This window comes from Schistocerca gregaria, chromosome 1 (genome assembly GCF_023897955.1).
Source record: "Schistocerca gregaria isolate iqSchGreg1 chromosome 1, iqSchGreg1.2, whole genome shotgun sequence".
Taxonomy (NCBI): domain Eukaryota; kingdom Metazoa; phylum Arthropoda; class Insecta; order Orthoptera; family Acrididae; genus Schistocerca; species Schistocerca gregaria.
The window spans coordinates 503,705,172-503,727,118 of NC_064920.1; the positions used below are offsets into that span (position 1 = coordinate 503,705,172).

The following is a 21,947-nucleotide window of genomic DNA, read 5'->3' on the forward strand; positions in this document are numbered from 1 at the left end:
TGTCAACCTGTCCAACTTGTCTTTTACTGTGCAATGCATGAAAGAAAAAAGGGTGCACCAATAGCTTTAATATAATGTGTGCTATGAAATTGTTGCCACCCTATCACACCCCACAGGCTCCTGGAAAAAATGTATGGGCACTCATTGCAAATGTATTCTAGTTCCTTAAAGGAAGTGGTCGGAGACAAGCTCCACTGAATTGTCACTAGCAAATCCAAAAGCAGAATATGCATCTAAGCTGAAAGAGAGTGCTGTGTTTCCATTACACTAAGAGGAAGGTGAGGTCCCATACTCTTCGAATCACTGTGAAGTGCATAGCAGAGGGTATGTCCCACTGTGCCAGTTATTAGGGCTTTTTCCCAGTCCATTCAATATGGAGCATGGGGAAACTGTGAATTTGTGCATGTACCAAATAGAACTGGCAAGGGGTAGTGATTGTATACAGTACAATCACTATCCCCTGCCAGTTCTATTTGGTACATGGCCCCACACTTGAGCAATATTCTAGGATGGGTCACACAAGTGATTTGTAAGCATCTAGTTTGTAGACTGATTGCTCTTATTGCGAGTATTCTACCAATAAATCAAAATCTGCTGCTTGCTTTACCTATGACTAGCCTCTGTGATGCCAATGGCCTTGCTGCAGTGGTAACACCGGGCGACGTCAGATCACCAAAGTTAAGTGCTGTTGCGCTTGACTACCACTTGGATGGATGATAATCCAGTCTGCTGAGTGCTGTTGGCAAGCGGGGTGGACTCAGCCCTTGTGAGGCAAACGAAGGAGCTACTTGATCAAGAAGTAGCGGCTCTGGTCTCGTAAACTGACATGCGGCCAGGAAAGTGATGTGCTGAACACATGCCCCTTCATATTCGCATCCAGTGTCACCTGGGTGCTGAGGATGACACAGGAGCTGGTTGGAACTGTTGGGCCTACATGGCCTGTTTGGGCAGAGTTTTTTTATTTTATTTATTTATTTTAGCCTATGTGATCATTCCACTTCGTGTTCCTATCAAGTGTTACACTCAAGTATTTGTATGAGTTTATAGATTCCAACTGTGACTCACTAAAATTATATTCATAGGATACTATTTATTTTAAGTACACAATTTTACATTTTTGGACATTTAAAGCAAGCTGCAAATAATTGCACCACTTTTAAATCTATCAAAGTCTGACAGAATATTTGTACAGCTTCGTTCAGACTGTTCTTCTTTGTAGATAACTGCATCATCTGTCAAAAGTCAGAGGTTAATATTAATATTGTCCATAAGTTCATTACTACACTTTCCTGGGTATGCCTAAAGTTATTTCTACATCAGTTGATGACTTTCCATCCAAAATAACCAGCTACATCCTCTACCAAGAAATCATCAGTTCAGTCACAGTCACAAATTGAGAAAAACTGTATCTACTTCACTGCATTGATATATGGCTTTCAGCGTGCCATGTGAGAAAAGTGGCAGTGGTTTTCACGTGATCTATGTTTTGTCGAAATCCATGCTGGTTGACATGGAGGAGGTCATTCTGTTCAAGGTGACCTCTTTATGATTGAGATCAAAATGTGTTCTAAGATTCTACAACAAATCGATGTCGAAGATATTGGATGGTACTTGGGTGGATCACTTCTGCTAACTTTCTTGTAGACAGGAGTGACCTGTGCCTTTTTGAAGAACTGGGCATGATTTTTTGTTCAAGGGATCTACATTAGGTTATAGTTAGAAGAGGTGCTAACTTAGCCATAAATTCAGTACAGAATCTGACAGAGATTCCATTGGGGTGTGGAGCTTTGTTGAATCTTAATGATTTCAGCTGTTTCTCAACACCAATGACATTAGTATCTGTTTCACTCATATTTTCAGTGGTACAAGAATTAAGTTGGGATAAAACTCCTGGGTTTTCCTATACAAAGGAACATTCGAAAACAGAATTAAACATTTCTGCTTTTGTTTTGCTACTCTCAACTTCAGTTCCAGTTTACTCCGTGAGTGACTGGACAGTAAGTTTGGTACCACTAACAGCCTTTATGTATGACCAGAACTTCTGTGGGTTTTGTGATGGGTAATTTGATGATATTTTGCTACAGCAGTCATTGAAGGCTTCACATATTGCTCTCTTGACAGCAAAATGTATTTAATTCAGCAGAATCTGATGTTTGTATTAAATCGCTAGGCGGCGAGCAGTAGGTTCTAACGATGGTGCACTGATCTAGAGGTATGTAGGAACATTCAACAGGGAAGCTGAAGCTCCAGTGTCTGTCTGTAGTTGAACGTCTGTGTTGTACATCGCAAGTGTAATGAACAATTCCATGGGTGCCACCATTGTGTTTTGACAGCCTGACGTGATTACATCAATATCCATTTGATCCTGCTGAGGGGAGCGCCGAAATGCAGAGGCTCGACATACTGGAGTGAGATGTCCATCTTTGTTAAAATTGATGCATTATGCCCACCTATCTTGCCAGTTATCCTGCACACAGCGGAAGTGTGTACCTGTCGAGGGACCGAGAATTCGTCACTTGATTGTGAAGCGGAGTCAGAGCGAGGTTTGTTTGCATTCTGTAGCAATTACTTCCTCCTTGTCTGCTAAGCTGTACAAATTATCCAAGTTGGAAGTAACGGCCGCCACGTCTTCCCAAGCTTCTAAATGACAGCCAGCTTTGACTGAGAGCAACCTTTTTTCATGTTCTTCCGAGTCTGGGACCACACAAATTATAGCTTCCTGAATCGTAACCTCCACATGTGATTCCTTAGCATTGGGAGAAATGAAATAGTACTTTCTACTGAGTGCCTGTAGTTCTGCCACCCATGCGCGGTATGGCTGGTTGAGCTGTTTTTGATATTCATGAAATTTGACTTGTGACAATGTAATATGACAGCACCAATGGAAATGGGGAGAGCGCATCTCATCAAAATCAAGTTGAGTCTGTTCAATGAAAGGGGTTTGGGGGTGGGGGAAGTGTTAGCAAGCTTGCAAACGGCCAATATGTTTGGGTTGGAATCCAAGACAAAAAGAGTACTTTAACAGTTGCAGGGTCCAGTACATTAAATGCAGTGAAATGTTGCTGGAGGCACTTCTCGTACACATCCTAGTCGCCATCTGTTTCTTTGTAGGCAGGAATGGTGGCAGATGTGTAACTATCAGAGTTGAGTTGTAAGTAATTGGGCCAAGAGGCCTCCTGGGTCTTTTGTCCTTCCAACTGCTGTTGCAAGAATTGTTGAAAATTGACATCTGTGGACAATCATGATGGCAACTGATGTGCTGTTAACACAGTGTGACACTATGTTCGAGCACTGTCATTGCCAAGTATGATCAAAAAGTAATGGGAGTTTTTTAATGTTTTGGGCCTTATACATCCAAATTTTAATTCTTTTTATCTGATTAGTATACTTGTTCCTGATGTATGTTTACATTTTCCACTGTTTTGTTGACAGTCGAAAATATTATACTTGTTTTCAAGTGTCTGACAAATTTTTACTTTAGAAAAATGTGGATTAAATGATTTGCATTAAATTTTGCTTGAAAAATTGAATAAAGTGCAGTGCAGCATTCGAAATGTTGTCGGTGGCTTTTGCCAAATATCTCACGAAGAAGACACACCGTTAGGCCGTCTTCCGCTCACGCCCCAACATCGTGCAGCCCGCCTCCAGTGGTGTCGCGACAGGCGTGAATGGAGGGACGAATGGAGACGTGTCGTCTTCAGCGATGAGAGTCGCTTCTGCCTTGGTGCCAGTGATGGTCGTATGCGTGTTTGGCGCCGTGCAGGTGAGCGCCACAATCAGGACTGCATACGACCAAGGCACACAGGGCCAACACCCGGCATCATGGTGTGGGGAGCGATCTCCTACACTGGCCGTACACCTCTGGTGATCGTCGAGGGGACACTGAATAGTGCATGGTACATCCAAACTGTCATCGAACCCATCGTTCTGCCATTCCTATACCGGCAAGGGAACTTGCTGTTCCAACAGGACAGTGCATGTCCGCATGTATCCCGTGCCACCCAACGTGCTCTAGAAGGTGTAAGTCAACTACCCTGGCCAGCAAGATCTCCGGATCTGTCCCCCATTGAGCATGTTTGGAACTGGATGAAGCGTCATATCACGCGGTCTGCACATCCAGCACGAACGCTGGTCCAACTGAGGCGCCAGGTGGAAATGGCATGGCAAGCCGTTCCACAGGACTACATCCAGCATCTCTCCGATCGTCTCCATGGGAGAATAGCAGCCTGCATTGCTGCGAAAGGTGGATATACACTGTACTAGTGCCGACATTGTGCATGCTCTGTTGCCTGTGTCTATGTGCCTGTGGTTCTGTCAGTGTGATCATGTGATGTATCTGACCCCAGGAATGTGTCAATAAAGTTTCCCCTTCCTGGGACAATGAATTCATGGTGTTCTTATTTCAGTTTCCAGGAGTGTATTTCAAAGAGAACTGAGGAGACATTGAAGACAATGAAGTGTGTTGTGAAACTGTAGAATTCTGACCAAAAATGGTGTTGTGCAGACATCGCTCAGGAATTGCTGAGTAAAGTTGGCAGTGAGCCAGAACTTCTGAAGAAAGTTATAAAAGGTTACAAAACATGGATATCTGGGTATAACATCAAAACCAAGGCCCAATTGCCCCAACTCAAACTGACAGAAGGGCCAAGACAAAAACATTCAACAAATTCAATCACATATGAAGGTTCTTCTCACTGTTTTCCTTCAATTACAATGGGATAATGCATCATGAGTTTCTGCCTTATGATCGTTCAATCAATAGAATACTACCTGGAAGTAATGCGCCATTTGCATCAAGCAGTCCAAAGAAAATACCAGAATTGTGGCAAAAGAACTGTGGAAATTGCATCCCTCTCATACCTCAATGTTTGGTCATGATTTTTTGGCAAAAAAACAAAATTGTTATGTTGTCTCAGCCATGGCCATGGACATGGCCCCCATGCAGCTTCTGTCTTTTCCTGACGCTGAAGAAAACCATGGAAAGGATGTGGTTTTGCCATCATTGATGAGATAAATACCAGAATCACTGAAGGAACTGAACACGATAACTAAAAGTAAGTTTCAGGAGTACTTCCAAGATTGGAAAAAGTGCTGGCACAAGTGTATTATATCTGAGGATCATTAGTTTGAAGAGTCCAAAGTTGATGTCGATGAAAAATAAAGATTCTTCAAGAAAAACAAAAAATTCCCTTTATTTTTTAATCGCACCTTGTATGTTATAACTTACAATGTAAGTAATAATATGGTAAGTCAGTCAACTGTTATACTTTACAGTTCAAAGTTAAATACAAGTGTCACAAATGTAGCGCACAGTCAGAAATAAAAGCCACAAGAATAGTTCAGTATAACAGCAAATTGTTTTTTATGAAAGAATGGTCCATGCATAATACTGTGAGTTAAGACGAAGAAGACTCAGGGCCTTGCGACAGCCACATACATAGATGGCCATCGTGGAGCCAGACACAGACAGTGGTAGAGGAGCACCTGCACAGACATACTGCACGACAGATTTTGTCGCAGTGTCTGTCTCTGACTGTCAAACAATGCGGTAGCAGAAGTGGAAAAGCAGGTGAGTCATAAGGGTGACCAGCTGGCGTTGTTGCTGATGGTGTCCAATGGTCACTGAAATGGGTGGTAGCTCCCTAGGTTACCCTAGTTTACTATTGGACGAATTGGATGATGTTTCTTATGTATCTTGAGCTGAAATCTTAATTCAGGCACAAGTGGGTCATAATAAGGCATTTTCTTTTTTCTGCGTCTGTTAGCAGGAAACGAGTGCATTTAAGTATATGTTTTAGTTTAGCTTGGAAGTCTGCTATTAAGTGCTTTGGGACTTAAGTGATACTTTTGGTAAAAAATGCTTAAGTTTTTGCAATCTACTGTTCCTCCTGTAGTATTATGACAATATTCCCCTTCTCTCCTCCTGTGGTGATGGCCTTCTCTTCACTAAGCATTTCACTTCTGGAGTCGATGATTAAGTGGTCAGCTTTAGTGTTATGATTATTATTATTATTGTTTCACTTGTGCAATTCTGTATTTACTATGTTTAGCTACTTATGACCACCATGACTGATTTCATTATTATTTAATTTGGCAGTTTCATTTAACATTTCTAGTCCTCATTACCAAATGTAATGTCAGTTTTGTTAATCATTTGCAGGTAAAAATTGAAAGAAAACGAACTCTGTTATTGCTGCATCATAACTTCATTGCTATTAATGCCGAGTCTATGCAGTTTTATCATCTTGTTGTCTTCTTTCTTTATAAACTCCTTCTGTATGAAGTTCATCTCTCAGATCTTCCCATACAGGCTGAGGTAAAACTGTACGTTCTTAATTCCACTCTGCACCTGAACTGTTTGTCTTTTAGCCAAGTCTTTCTTTTTAGACGATTTTAATTTCAGCATGTAAACAAATCTTTCTTGCTTTTTCAAAAGCTAGCTGACCTGCTTATGACCGAGTATCACACAGTTTTAACTTAATGTAATTTGGAACAAAACTGTTCTTCATGCACTCTTCATTAAAGTCTGTGTTTGTGACTATTTTTAGCAATTTACTTTTTACATTTTTAGATTTATACACAAATCTCAGTGCATCTATTGGCACCAGCAATTTAATATTATTGTTTATGGATGTGAGATAATGATCTTTAAGTTTTTTCAGTAATAATTGGCAGCATTCAACCATATTTGTGTCCTACATGCAGCTCAACAATGTGTTTTGAGATACAGTGCTCTCGTCATCAGGTTGTAAAATGTAGCTTATAAAGTTGAAGCACTAAAATACCTCAGCAGTAATAATTGTGGTGTTCATAACATAAAATAGAATTAAATCACATTGGGATAAGGGTCCTCATTTTACTTCAAAATTGTCAACATCTGTCTGTGACCCTCCAGGGGGCTCGCCACTCTTTGGCGGCTTCGTGCTTGGCTACCACGGGCCCCCAGCCTTTGCAGCATTTTTTCCCTTCCATGCTACATGTCTATCCTCTTGCTATTCTTTTTCCCCTCCCTTGGGAAACATGTCTGGGGTATTATTGGGAATGTTCTGCATACTGTCACTGACAAGCGAACAGTCTCACCTTTGTTTTTCGCTCTCTTTTCCTTTCTTTTTTGCCCTTCTCCTCTCATTCCTCCACGTTTCGGCATTTGAGGATCCTCTATTTTTCTTCTTCCTCTCTGTGCACTCCTGAAGGCTGGCCCATGTCTTTGACACATAACAGGTGACTGGGTAACATGTAATTCCCAGCCCCGGGTCGACAGATAGGGTTCATACATACCCCCTGGAACAGGCCAGGCCCAGGGAGAGGCGATTGCCTGAGCTGTAACTTTCCCAAATTGCCAATTGGGCCCTCTGTCAGGTGTTCAGGAGGTGTGACCTGAGGTTTGAACAACCACCTAAGTCAGGCGCAACCCCTTGTGAAGAGGACTCCCAATTGGAAGGAGCATGCCATCAGAGACGCTGGCAATCGTGGGGGATTTCCTCGCGATGAGTCAATTATCTTCCCACTCAACATCTACAAAACATAAACTTAAGGAGGCTATGATTCAAAGATCCTCTCCACTTAGCCACAGTTCCTCGTGGTCTCACGTACTGAAGACTGTCAGTCCTTTGCCACAGTAAATCTGTTTATTATTCAGAAAGGTGTAGATGCAATTGCTGGCCCTGTGAAATCCTGCTCTAGTTTGCGGAATGGCACTTTGCTTTTGGAGACCACTTCTGATTCTCAAGCACAACAACTGTTTGCTGCCTCGCTTCTCCACAATTACCCTGTTTGTGTTGAGGCCCATAGAACTTAAAATTCTTCGTGTGCTGTAATTTACACCAGGCTGCTCGATGGTCTAACCGAGGCCAAAATACAATCTTACCTCTCTAATTAGGGTACCGTTGCTGTCCATCAAGTAATCAAAAAGGTAGATTCCTTCTGAGTGCCCTCCCGCTCTCTCTTTCTCACCTTTGATAGAGTGGTGCTTCCATCTTAGCTCAAAGCAGGCAATGAAATTATCACCGTCTGGCCATACATTCTGAACCCCATGTGCTACTACGGTCATTGTTTCAACCACACTACAAGGTCTTGTTGGGACCCAGCCACATGTGTCACTTGTGGTTGGGATGCGTACGAGGGTGACTGTCCACCTCCTTCTCCCCACTGTATCAACTACAATGGCGAACATGCCGCCGCCTCTCGGGATTGTCCGGAGTATCTTGATGAGCGAGCTGTTCAAGAGATGTGGGTAAAGGAAAAGGTGCCTTATCCAGTCACTTGCAAGTTACGGGCTAGTCGCAAATCCTGCGTTCTACTGTCTGGTACCAATAGTTCTGTTCTTGTTACCCCTCGCTCCATGAATGACATGGTCATGCATACATGCACCCTCCAGTTCAGCTCTGAAGTTGTGAAATCATCCAGTGTCAAGGTAGCATCGCCATCCAGCTGTGCAACAAGCTGACAAACTCTTGCCTCAAGGGGCGAAGCTACCAGCTACCCAAGCGTTAGCCCATAAAGGGCAGACGGAGTACTCCCTTGAAGACTTTGTGTGTCTCTCCAGCCAAACATCGCCCGAGTCTTCATCTAAGCGGAAAGGCTCGAAGAAGTCCGCCAAAGGCAAACAGCCTTCTCCTTCGCCACCTCGAAGATCCTCTTTGATGGTGTCGCCACATGATACCTTAGCCTGGACAGCCTCCGTGTCACCGGTGCGTTGGATTCCACAGACTGGCTGCACAAGCAAGCTTATGCTTCTGTGGACCCCATGGAGCAGGATCCTCCTGCTTCTGTGCCCTGTAGTAGTGCCTCTTCCCCAGCTGTCACTCGACAGCGGCCGAGGTGACACCCCTACATCTCTTCATCATCTTAACTCTCTTCCGAAGGAATGTTCACAGCCTTCGGTCCCACAAAGAGGATTTACGGCTGCTTTTAGCGTCACAAAATCCCCTTGTACTCTGCCTTCAGGAAACAAAATTGTGCTCTTACGACTGCTTTGAGCTTTCACATTTCTTCATTTTGATCTTCCCCCTGAGGTCAACATGCCATCTCATGGGGGCATCATGCTACTCATACGGGATGACATTCATAGTCAACCCATCTCCCTGACTACCAATCTTCAAGCTGTTGCAGTTTGCCTTTTCCTCCCACACCTGCCTTTTTCCCTCTGTACCATACACATCCCCCCCCCCCCCCCCCCATCCTTTGCTGTCACCAGGGCAGACTTCCTTCATCTTATTGGGCAGCTACCTCCCCCCTTTTTGCTACTCGGTGACTTTAATGCGCATCATCCCCTTTGGGGTTCTCCCAGGACCTGTCGGAGAGGTGCCATCTTGGCTGACTGTCTTAACTTCTCCTGCCATAACACTGGAGCACATACTTCCCTTTCTGACTCCTTGCACACTTATTCCCATTTGTACCCAGCTTGCCCCGCGTCTTGAGTGCTCTGTTCTTTCTGACACCGAATCAAGCAACCATTTCCCATGTGCTATCCATTTGCTGACTCCTGCCCCATCTGCGTACGCACTTAAATGGCAGCTTCCTAAGGCTGACTGGCAGCTTTACTCCTCCATGACGACCTTCGAAGAATGAAATTTCCCCAGTTGTGGTGACCAAGTAGAATATCTCACAAACGTTATCGTTGCTGCTGCAGAATGTAACCTCCCCCACACTTCCTCTTTACCACACAATTCGCGCATGGAGACATGCTGTCCGACTTGCTAACCGCTACCTTATGCAGGCAAATTGCATTCATTATAAACAGATGCATGCGAAGTGATGTTGCATTCTTCGGCATAGCAAAAGAGCTAGCTGGATTTCATTCACTAGTTCTTTTAACAGTTCCACACCTTCCTCTGTTGTGTGGGCCAACCTCCAACGGCTCTCTGGAACCAAGATCCATTCCCAATTTCCATCCTGACAGTAGCTGACAATGTCATTGTGGACCCTATTGCTACCTCCAACACCTTCGGCCACCATTTTGCGGAAGTTTTGAGCTCTTCCCACTATTACCCTGCCGTTCCTCCATGAGAAACGAGTGGAGGAGGCTCGAGCGATACCCTTCTCTTCTCCAAATCATGAGTGCTACAATGCCGCCTTTACTATGGGGAGCTAGATCATGCTCTCAGTTCATCCCAGTCCTCCACTCCAGGGCCAGACGTCATCCACATTCAGATGTTGCAGCACCTTTCTCTTGTGGGTAACCACTTTTTCCTTAACACATACAACCGCATCTGGGCAGGAGCCACATTTCCTGGACGCTGGCATGAAGCCACCATCATACCCATACCCAAGCCCGGCAAGAACGAAAACCTTCCTTCTAACTATCACCCCATCTCTTACTAGCTGTGTTTGCAAGGTGTTGAAACATATGATTCATGCCCAGTTGATATGGTGGCTCGAGGCTCGCCATTTACTAACAAATGCACAGTGTGGATGTCCAGTGCGGCGTTCTGCTGTTGACCATATCATTACTTTGTCCACCCATGTCATGAATGGTTTTCTGTGGAATTCATAGACTCTGGCCGTGTTTTTCGATTTGGAGAAGGCCTAGGACACCTGCTGGAGAACTGGTATCCTCCGTACTCTTTATACGTGGGGCTTCTGTGGGCGCATGCCCTTTTTTTTTTTTTTTTCGGGCATTTTTACAAGACCGAGTTTTCTAGGTGCATGTGGGTTCTGCCTTGTCGGACACCTTTATCCAGGAAAATAGTGTGCCTCAGGGTTCCGTCCTGATCGTCATCCTCTTTGCTGTCGCCATTAACCCTACAATGGCCTGTTTCCCACCAGGCATCTCCAGCTCCATTTTTGTTGACAATTTTGCCATCTATTGCAGTTCTCCATGGACATGTCTCACTGAGTGGCTTCTTCAGCACTGTCTTGATCATCTTTACTCCTGGAGCATCGACAATGGCTTTCACTCTTCCACTGACAAAACTATCTGTGTGAATTTCTAGCAGCGCAAATGGTTTTCCCACCATCTCTCCATCTTGGGCCTGTTGCCCTTCCATTCATTGAAACTATGGAATTCCTGGGGATCATGCTCAATATGAAATTATCTTGGTCCTTCTGTGTATCTTACCTGGCAGCCAGCTGTACGCGGCCCCGTAATGTCCTACGTGTACTCAATGGTACTTCCTGGGGTGCCAATCGAACCACCCTCCTCCATTTGTACCAGTCCCTTGTCCGTTAGAAACTTGACTATGGGTGCTTTGTTTATGTATCTGCTCACCCATCCCTCATATGCTGTCTCAACACTACCACCGTGGCATCTGTTTGGCGAGGGTGCCTTTTATACCAGCTGGTTGAGAGCCTGTATGCTGTAGCTGCTGAACTACCACTGACCTACCACCGTGACTTTTTCCTCAGCAGGTATGCATACCATTTGTCTGCCATGCGTGGCCATCCATCCTATGGCTCCTTCTTTGATGATGATTCCTTTGGTCATGAGTATGAGGCTCGTCCCTCTTCTCTATTCCCCCCCTGGAGTGCGCTTTTGGCACTTCTTACTGTGGCTTAAATTCACAGTACCTGTGACTTTCGTGGTGGGTGTGAACCCTTCACCACCTGGGCTTCGTGAAGCGGCCAGTATTAACCTTGGCCTTCATTCGCTTCTTAAGGACACTACTCCAGCCTTGGTCTATCGCCTTCAGTTTCACGACCTTTACATGGAACTTTGCAATAGTATACACTGATGGCTCTTGGACTGACCATGGGGCCATGTGTGCATTCGTCATTGGCACCCTTGTCTTTCGATATCGGCTTCCGGCACACTCCTCAGTATTTACAGCTCAGCTCTTTGCCTTGCATCAGACCACGTAGTACATCCAGCGTCACAGGCTTTTCAATTGTGCCCTTTGCTCAGACTCACTCAGTGCCCTTCAAAGTCCATATGCACTGTACACTGCCCACCCCTTAGTGCAGTGGAAAACTGTCACTTGCTCACTCTTGGTGGAGCCAGTGTCATGTTTCTGTGTGTTCCTGGTCATGTAGGGCTGCCAGGAAACGAGGCTGCTGATGCTGCTGCCAAGGCTGCAGTCCTCATGCCTCAGCCCACGAGTACCTATATTCCCTCCCACGATCACTGCATTGCCATCTGTCAGGAGGAGGTGTCCTTTGGCATCACCAATGCTCCTCCCTTCACGGGAATAAGCTTTGGCTTATTAAGCCTCGCCCAGCACCTTGGACAGCGTCCTCTTGGCCCTCCCACCGGGAGGAGATTAATTTGGCTGCATATTGGGCCCTGCCTTTTTAGCCATCGTCATTTGCTAAGTGGCGCTACCCCACCACTTCGTACATATCGCGCCCAAATTTTAATTGTCCACCAATTCCTGATGGACTGCAATTGAGAGATTCATAACTCATAAATTGGTAAGAGATGGAACTGATCCCCCATGGTACACAAAACAGGTCCGAACGCTGTTGCAGAGGCAACGGAAAAAGCATGTGAAGTTCAGAAGAACGAGAAATCCCGAAGATTGGCTAAAATTTACAGACGCGCGAAATTCGGCACGGACTTCAATGCAAGATGCCTTTAATATGTTCCACAACAAAACATTGTCTCGAAATTTGGTAGAAAATCCGAAGAAATTCTGGTCGTATGTAAACTACATACGGATGTGGTGATCCAACAGACGTCCAGCATGTCAGAGTCCTCTGATTGGTCCTCAGTGGTGGCCAGCCCAGTTGCTGCCCACACTGAGGTTGGCCCTTCACGTGGTCGAGTGGGAGGTTGCCTCGGTGTGTGGCAGGCAGTGAAAGACTCCCCAGGGGGCCGCTTGTAAGGCCTCCCCAGTTAATCTGACAAATAGGTTCCAGATGCTGGCTGTGGCTGACACTGTCAATCAGCCTGTCCTGTTTCAGGGGAAACCTCACAGAGGGTGGGATTACTGGTAGTTGGGAGCTCCAATGTTAGGCATTTTAAGGGGCCTCTTAGGGACATGGCGGCCAGGAAGGGGAATAAAGCCAATGTGCACTCTGTGAACATAATGGGTAGAATCATTCCAGACGTGGAATGGTTCCTTCCAGATGCCGTGAAGAGCACAGTGTACAACCAATAGCAGTTGGTGTCTCACCTTAGTACCAATGATGTGTGTCCCATGGGATCAGAAGAGATTCTCTTTGGTTCTGAGTGGCTAACAGACGTGGTAAAGGCTACCATCCTTGCTTGCGAGATGAAAGCAGTGATCACTATTTGCAGCATAGTCGACAGGACCAGTTGTGAACCTCTGGCACAGAGCCGAGTGGAACGTCTGAATCATAGGCTCAGATGGTTCTGCAACCGTGTAGGCTGCAGATTCCTTGACTTGCACCATAGTGTGGTTGGGCTTTGGATTCCACTGGATAAGTCCAGAGTCCACTACATGCAGGAGGCAGCTACACGGATAGCAGGGGATGTGTGGTGTGAACTGGGCAATTTTTTAGGTTAGAGGATCTCGGGAAAACACAAAAAGGGCCTCAATCACAAAGGGTGCAGGCCGAATGCAGGAAGAACATAGATACATTAACCATTGGTATAACAGCTGTAAATTGTCATAGCTGTGTTGGAGAGTCCCAGAGCTCCTTTGTTAATAGAAAGCACTGATGCTCAAATCATTATAGGCACTGAAAGCTGGCTAAAGCCAAAAATAAGTTCAGCCATAATTTTTGCGATGAATCTAACAGTGTTCTGAAAGGATATGCTAAACGCTGTTGGTGGCTGCACATTTGTTGATGTTAGAAGTAGTTTAGCTCGTCACAAAATTGAAGTAGATAGTTCCTGTGACTTAGTATGGACAGAGATCATTCTTGGCAACCAGAATAAAATAATGATTGGATCCTTTTACCAACCTTCTAATTGTGATGATACAATTGCTGAAAGGTTCAAGGAAAACTCGAGTTTGATTTCAAACAAACACCCGACTCATACAATTATAGTTGGTGGTGACTTTAATTTATCCATGATATGTTGACGAAAATACATGTTCTATTCCAGAGGTATGCGTAAAACATCATCCAAAATTGTGCTAAATGCATTCTCTAAAAATTATTTTGAGCACTTAGTTCATCAGCCCACGCAAGTAGTAAGCAGTTGCGGAAACACGCTTGATCTCTTAGTAACAAATAATATTGAGCTAATAATGAGCATCCAAATGAATACAGGGATCAGTGAACGCAGGGTTGCTGTAGCTCGACTGAATATTGTAACCCCCAAATCCTCCAGAAATAAATGAAAAATAAATCTATTCAAAAAAGAATTAAAAAATTCAGTTGACCGCTTCCTGAGACGCAACTCCACTCCTTGCAAATTAGCAACGTAAGTGTAGTCCAGACATGGCTTGAATTCAAAAAAAATAGTTTTGGCGCATATTGAGAGATTTATACCACCTAAAGTAACAAACGACAGAGCTGATCCTCCTTGGTACATGAAACAGGTCAGAACACTTGCAGAAACAACAACAAAAAAAAGCATGCCAAATTTAAATGAATTCAAAATCTCCAAGATTGGTGATCTGCAATGCGACATGCTTATAATAGTTTCCACAAAAAAAACTTCTTCTCAAAACCTGACAGAAAATCCAAAGAGTTTCTGGTTATATGCAAAGTATGCTCTCGGGAAGACACAACCGATGCCTTCTCTGCGAAGTAGCAATGGAAATACTATCAACGACAGTGCTGTAAAAACAGAGTTACTAAATACAGGCTTCCTAAATTCCTTCAGCAAAGAAGACAAAGTAAACATTCCAGATTTCGAATCAAGAACAACTGGCAATGTTACTAACGTAGAAGTAGATATCCTTGGAGTAGTGAAACAACTTAAATCACTTGACAGAAGCAAGCCTTCCAGTTCAGACTGTGTACCAGTTAGGTTCCTTTCAGAGTATGCTGATACAACAGCTCCATATTTAACAATTGTATACAACCATTCGTTCGATGAAAGATTTGTACCTAAAGACTGGAAAGTTGCACAGGTCACACCAATATTTACGAAAGGCAGTAGGAGTAAAACACTAAATTACAGGCCCATGTCATGCAAGATTTTGGAGCATATATAGTACTTGAACATTATGAATTAACTCAGAGAGATCCATGTTGACAAACAGTCAACATGGATTTAGGAAACATCGTTCTTGTGAAACACAACTAGATCTTTACTCACACGAAGTGTTGAGTACTATTGACAAGGGTTATCAAATTGATTCCATATTTCTAGGTTTTCAGAAGGCTTTTGACACTACCTCACAAGTGTCTTGTAGTGAAAGTGCATGCTTATGTAATATATCTCAGTTATGTGACTGGATTTGTGATTTTCTGTTAGAGAGGGCACAGTTCATAGTAATTGATGGGAAGTCATCAAGTAAAACAGAAGTGATTTCGGGCATTTCCCAAGGTATTGTTATAGGCCCTTTGCTGTTCCTTACCTATATAAACAATTTGGGAGACAATCTGAGCAGCCGTCTTAGGTTGTTTGGAAATGACGCTGTTGTGTATTAACTAATAAAGTCATCAGAAGATCAAAACAAACTGCAAAACGATTTAGAAAAGATATTTGATTGGTGCGAAAATTGGCAGTTATCGCTGAATAAAGAAAAGTGTGAGGTCATTCACATGAGTGCTAAAAGGAATTCATTAAACTTCGGTTACACAATAAATCAGTCAAATATGAAGGCCCTAAATTCAGCTAGACACCTAGGAATTACAATTATGAATAACTTAAACTGGAAGGAACAGAAAGAAAATGTTGTGGAGAAGGCTAACCAAAGACTGTGTTTTATTGGCTGTACACTTAGAAAATGTAACAGCTTTACTGTAAAGACTGCCGACACTACACTTGTCTGTCCTCTTTTAGAATACTGCTACATGGTGTGGAAGCCTTACCAGATAGGATTGACTGAGTATCTTGAGAAAGTTCAAAAAAGGGCAGCACATTTTGTACTGTTGTGAAATAGGGAGAGAGTGTCACTGTTATGTTACAGGATTTGGGGTGGATATCATTAAAACAAAGGTGTTTTTCGCTACGGCAGAATCTTCTCACGAAATTTCAGTCATCAACTTTCTCCTCCGAAAGCCAAAATATTGTGATGACGCCGACCTACATACGGAGAAACAATCCTCATAATAAAATAAGGGAAAACAGAGCCTGCACAGAAAGATATAGGTGTTAATTTTTTCCGTGCACTATACGAGATTGGAGTAAAGAGAATTATTGTGAAAGTGGTTCGGTGAACCCTCTGCCAGACACTTAAATGTGATTTGCAGATTATCCATGTAGATGTAGATGTCGCATCAGAGCTCATTGGCCCCTACCCAGAATTTACGTGAATTACGTGACTTGTGTGTCCAGATGTGGTGCCAGTTTCCTACTGTGCCCTACCAAGGCCTCGTTGCTTCCACGCCATGATGTGTTGCTGCTGCTGTCCGTGCCAAAGGTTGGCATATTGACTATTAGGCAGGTGGTCATAATTTTCTGGCTTATCTGTGTATATGTCAGTTGATTTTATTTGCATTTTTTAACCACGACGTAGTTCTAATAATACTCAGATGTCCCAGCTGCAGATTAAACATCATAAATCAGTAACTACATCAATTATTTCTGTTTTTATGTCAAAATTCCATTGAAAACTGATAAGCTAATTCACCAAATGCGATCCTCATGTCTGAAGCATCTCGAGTGGCTATACTGCATACATTATGACAAAGTAAAACGTCTTTTGATCGTTACAGACTTTGAAAATGTTTCTCTAAGAATGCTGTCATTCACACTGTCATCAATACAGAGTAACACAAATGAAAGTACAGCTCAGCTTTCATTGAAAAACGTGAACATCCAAGGAGAGGCTTCACAAGCTACAAATAAAGTGACATTCCAAACCAAGAATTAGCTGAAAAGCAGGCTCAAAAAACTGTGCAAAAATCAATGCCATTGAATACGCACAGTGTTAGTTCAATTTGAGCTACTTATAACGTGGAAGGAGAAGCAGTTGTCTCAGGACAAGGACTAAGGAACGGGAGGGGGGGGGGGGGGAGATGCATACAGTAATGTCTGGAATAAGTCATGCTTAAGAAAAACTGTTATTAAGACTACAAATACTGAAAGAATGATGAGTATGTACTCATTATGATTAAAGTATAACCATTACTGATGTTTTGTCAGTAAAAGCAAAGAGATACCAAGATAACAATATATTTACCACACTAGATGTTGTCCTAATTTTCTGTGCAGTGCTTCAGACAGTGCACGATGTTATTAACGGGGGAAACAACATTAGGTGGCTATTTGACACTGATTTTTTTGTGTGGGAAGAGTTAATTAAAATTTTATCAAATTTTTGTCATTTCCTTCATATTTTGAACAGTATTTATGAATTTTCTTGAATAAATAGAACCAAAAATAACAAATTTACGCTGTGAAGCCGGGTGAAGGTTATGAGTATAGTTCTCCAATTACGTGTAGTGTAGCCATTCTGATTGTCACCTGAAATCAAAAAGATTCAGATTTCACATTAATAACGTATTTTCTAAGACCTCAATGTGGGTAAAAACAATGAAAACTAAAAATTTTTCTGGTGTTGGAACAATTTACTTCGATTTTCACGATTTTTTTTTTCTCTAATTATGTGAAGAAAAATACCCTTAAAATCATGATATCATCTCACAAGTTGGTTCATATAATTCGTAATTTTATAAAGAAACATACTATCAATTTTCATAACGATCAGTTTTATACTTTTTTAGTTGCACTGCACGCAAATGTGAAAAAAGTCATTTATCTTTAAATGTGTTTGAAAAATAAATTCTCGGAAACTAGAAATTCAAGGAAGTTAACAGTAATGTAAAATGCTTACCGATTAACATGCGATTCCAGCACCATATAGTAAGCCTCCTCCTTCCTCATAGGCTTCGTTTAGTGCTTGCAGCTTTTTGAGCTTTCCAACCTTCCTTTGATCCCAATGCACTACATCTATTTTGCCAGCTCACATGCTGGTTGTCCATTTGTTTGGCATAATTGAAGCTTTGCTTGCCTACTACAATTCCTGCCTCATTCATGACCATCAGAAGAGATGAATTTCCTTCATTGAATAAGCCCGCTGCTAAATATGATGCCAATTCAACGAATTTTAGTCCAGAGTGCAAGTGTTTAGGAGCTATTCACCAAATAGTGGAATTAAAACTTTCATTCGCATTTTGTGTGTGGCCACCTAAACATCTCTCCAGTAATTCATCCCTTGATAAATCTTCATATATTGGAAGAATTTCCTTCTCTTCTACGCTTATAAAATCTAAACGAATTCAAATTTCGGTTTGAAATTTTGACAGCGTGTTCTTGGATAGTTAAGCTAACAGTTTATGCAATAAAAAAAATTGGATTTTTTTTAACCTCCTAAAGTGTTTTCCCCCTTAACTGAGTGCGTGGTGGTATTATTTATGAATGAAACCTTTATCCTGCCACAATACTCAGATGAGAATTATCAGGATCTGATAAGATGCACAGATGGGCAGACAGCTCTAGTACATACAGAGACTATCTGTATACTGCTGATTCATGATGCTAAACTATCTCTATGTAGGATCGTAGCTCAGACTTATTTTCTGCCTGTGAAAGAGTTACTGAGCAGTGGGTGCATAGCATTCACACACATAACACACACACATTATATGTCAGTTCTATCTATATCTGGATCCCGCTCCAGTACTGCCGGGTCTGGGTGCTGATGAGTCCTCTCCATTTGGCTCGGTCCTCCCACCACTTTTCTTCCTCCACTTCGTTCCAGTTAATTGCGGTAAAATGCCATATGCTCGCATCATTCTGGTAGCATCCCCTCCCCCACCCTTTCCCCCAGTAGGATCTACCACACCATAATTCACAACCAAACCCTCTCTGCTCAACCACGACAACTGTGGATGTTTCTTAAAATACAACACTGGATGCTGTTTCATACCTACCTTATCAGCTTCTTTTGCTACCTTTTTTGGGTGGTTATTTTGCTGTTACTCTGAAAATAAATACATAAGGTAAATACTAATATTTTGTTGTGGTGAACACCCAGTGTCTCCATTCTTCCAACTTCACCATTCAAATTACAATGAAAATGAGTGACACAAATGTGCTTATGACTGATAAACAATATTATAGCAGTACCGGGCAAAGTGTGGCGAACTCCATCAGTCATCTGACGATTACGAACTTACGTTTTTCATAGGAATCCTTTAGTTGATTTTGTTGCAGTTGTTTTCAATTAAAATAGAGGACGACAAAGACATCCGGCTGTAAATATATCTAAGTGTATGGCTAAAATTGCAGCAGTACACAGCTAGTGCGATATCATCAAAAATGGAAACATTATGTCATTGCATAGTACAGGCTAAGGCAGAAATTAACTATTATAATTATTTACTTATTTATTGTAAATGGACAGATAAGAAAATGTAATCACCGCGCGGCAGCAGGGGAACACATACTCAAAAGGATTTAACTTTCACAAGATTTCGGAGCCAGTGGATCCTTCTTCTGGTAGAAGAGTTGAAGGGGACAGAAGAGGGGTGAAGGAAACAGACTGGAGAGGTTTAGCAAAAGGGGTACAGTTTAGAAAAGTCATCCAAAACTTTGGGGCAATGGAGACTTACTGAGGGATGAGAAGGAAAGATTGATTGTTGGTGATTGCACCAGGCAAGATTTGGAAACCTGAGAGCTTAAAGGTGGAAGACAGGGCAATATGCAAGACAGAGGTTACTACTAAAACATTGTGCATGCGTTAATAAGAGTGAAAGCTAAGTGCATAGTATGTAACAGAGGTGGGAGGGGGCACAGTGAAAAACAGACAAGTCAGAAAATGAAAGATCTATAAAACTAAAATGGAGTGAAGAGAAGAGTAGTTACTGTGAATAAATGCTGAGATGCAAGGAATTAACATAAATTGAGGCCAGGTGGGTGACGAGAACCAAGGCTATGTTGTATTGCTAGTGCCCACCTGCAGAGTTCTGAGAAACAGATATCTGAGGGAAGAATCCAGAAGGTGTGTGTGGTGAAACAGGCACGGACGTCATGACTGTCATATTTTACAGCCTGCTTGGCAACAGGATATCATGTGTTGCCTATCTACACCCTCTGCATACACCCGTTCATCCTGAGTGATAACTGGGTGGTAATCATGCCGATGTAAAAGGCTGAACAGTGTATACATAAAAGCTGGCATATGATATGTCATTTCACAGATGGTTCTCCCTTTGATAGTATATGTTTTACCAGTTACAGGGCTGGTAGAGATTGTGGTAGGAGGATGCATAGGGCAAGTTTTGCACTGGTGGCAGTCACAGGGGTAGGAGCCATAGGGTAGGGAGATGAGTGGAGATGGAGCATAAGGTCTGACAAGGATATTGCAGGGATTGGGAGGTCGACAAAAAGCTATTGTAGGTGTAGTGGGCAAAATCTCAGGGCATGATTTTAGCAAGTCATGGCCTTGTCGGAGTAGGTGCTAGATACATTCATGACCAGTAATACTTGGTGAGAAGTGTTGTGCTGGGTTGGGTTGATCTGGTGGAAGAGACCAAACAGCGTGGTCATCAGTCTCATCGGATTAGGAAGGATGGGGAAGGAGGTCGGCCATGCCCTTTCAAAGGAACCGTCCCGGCATTTGCCTGAAGGGATTTAGAGAAATCATGGAAAACGTAAATCAGAACGGCCAGATAAAGTTGTTTTTTGAAGAGATCAGCAGTACCAGGATTGGATGTGATGGCCCAGGAAATCTCCTTTTGGGCTAGGCTGCTGGGATAATTACATCCAGTGAAGGCTGAAGTGAGAGTTGTGGTGTATTGCTGTAAAGTGTCTGCATCTGAACAAATACAATTGCCTCAAATACCCAGGTGGTATAGGAGAGGGAATGTTTGACACGGAAAGGATGGCAACTGTCAAAATGTAATTGCTGATATCTGTCAGTGGGTTTGCTGTGGATGGAAGTGTGTTGCTGATCTTCAGTGAGAATAAGATCAACATCAAGTAAAGTGGCATAGGATTTGGAGTAGGACCATGTGAAATTACCATGAGTCCATATAGAAAAGATGTCATCAATGTATCTAAACCAAATCAGGGACTGAAGACTTATGGCCCCAGGAAAGTTTCCTCCAAGTGACCCATGAAAAGGTTGGCATAGGAAGGAGCTATCCTGGTTCTCATGGCCATAACCCTGATATGTTTGTATGTCTGCCCCTCAAAGGTGAAGTAATTGTCGCTAAGTATAAAGATGATTAAAGTAAGCAAGAAAGACATTGTAGGCTTGGAGGTGGGCATTGACTGAGGAAATGTTCAGCAGCAGACAGACCATGTATGTTTGCAGATGTTGGTATAGAGGGAGATGCATCAATGGTGACAAGCAAGATGTGTGGTGAGAGTGGGATGGGCACAGATTTCAGATGACCGAAGAATTGGTTGGTATCTTCAATATACGAAGGGTTGCAGATGTTGATCAACTAAGGCAAATATACATTCAGTGTGTGCTTTGAAGCCAGCAACTATAGGATGACCAGGATGATTGGGTTTGTGGAGGTAAAAAGTCCGGGTGCGTGGTATGGGTGGGGTAAGAAGTTCTATGGATTGAGGTGTAAGTCCTTGTGTGGGGTCTTAGATTTTTAGGACTGTAGCTCAGTTTGAATTGCAAGGGTGGGACCTTTGTGGCAGATGCTATATATAGAGGTGTCAGACAGCTGGCATAGACCTTCACTAACATACTTCCATAGATGTACTACCACAGTGGTAGATCCTTTGCCTGCTGGAAGGATAATAATGGGGTCATTATCTTTTAGGGAGCATAACAGCCTGAAGTTCTGCAGAGGACAGGTTGGGGTCATGTTGTAGGGGCCTGAGGAGAGGTTGTGAAGCAATGCTGAGTGTGAGGATTTCTTGGAAGGCTTGTAACGGAAGATTCTGAGGTAGTGGTGGTGAATCACGTTGGGATCATTGTCTGAATGTTCAAGGCAGGGTTCAGTGTCAGGTTTGC

At 42.9% G+C, this 21,947-nt stretch overlaps 1 protein-coding gene across 2 annotated transcripts in view; it reads left to right on the plus strand.

Annotated features, from left to right (window-relative positions):
- Window positions 1–21,947, plus strand: part of LOC126354183 (protein BANP-like) — a 175,370-nt gene that overhangs the window by 96,925 nt on the left and 56,498 nt on the right. The window lies entirely within an intron of this gene.